Below are 1056 nucleotides of genomic sequence, written 5' to 3'. Positions count from 1 at the left end.
CTCTCTAACCATCCCTTTTGCTGTTTTTCTTCTTCATCGTTATGCTCTGTACCATAGCAGTCATGCTGGGATTTTTTAGATATATAAGACATGTCTCTGATCAGGCCCATTGGATTGGCTGTTCTGCATATTCCAGAATGTTTGTTAAATATCCACAGGTCTCATGTTCTTTTCTACTTCAAGTCTTTGCTCAAATGTTATCTTCTCAATGAGGCTGACCCTAATCACCCTACATAAAATTGACACATTCCCTACTTGGATAATCTCTTATCTTGCTGTTTTTTCCCATAGAACTTGCCACTTTCCAAGATACTACATAATTTATTATATTTTTTATCTGTCTACTCCCTCCCCATTAGAATGTAAACTCCATAGGGATTTCTGTCTTTTATTTACTGATGCAACCAACCCCTGTGCTTAGAACAGGGCTAACAGAATAAGTGCTTAATATTTTTTGAGTGAGTGAATGAATGGGCTCTTTCTCATTTCTACAGAGGTTTTATGACGTATGCAGCAAGTAGTTTGAAGAATCACTCAATGTATTATCATCAGACAGTGGCCCTGGTAAATAGTGGATAGATATCTGAGTAACAGTATAGTCAGTCCATTTTTGATAGTGATTTCAAGATGGTAATTCTTAAATTAACACATATGAGACAATCTTTGACACTTTTTTCTGATTCAGCTTGTATATTTTAGATTTTTGGGTAACTTTTTGAGAAGTTTTGGATAAACTAAAATGGAAAAATATAGTGAACCCTTATGTACCTATTATCTAGCTTCTACAGTTAACATATTAGTGCCTTATTTCGGCACTAATTCTTGCTCTCGGCCCCTTCCCTGAGATTATTTTGAAGCAAAATGCAATGATAGGGAGACAACACATAATTTCATTTGTAAATTATCTGAAAGATTTTTGATGAAGTTGAATATTGTTAAAACTGTTAACATTGCAGCTTATGATTTGTTTAAAAATATAATTAAATCACTGCTAAAGCAAGTCAGTCATATTCTGGAGTTTTACTCTATTTGTATCTTTCCATCTAAGATCTGCTG

Source organism: Pteropus alecto, unplaced genomic scaffold (assembly GCF_000325575.1).
Source record: "Pteropus alecto unplaced genomic scaffold, ASM32557v1 scaffold131, whole genome shotgun sequence".
NCBI lineage: Eukaryota > Metazoa > Chordata > Mammalia > Chiroptera > Pteropodidae > Pteropus > Pteropus alecto.
This window is presented reverse-complemented; position numbering follows the sequence as displayed.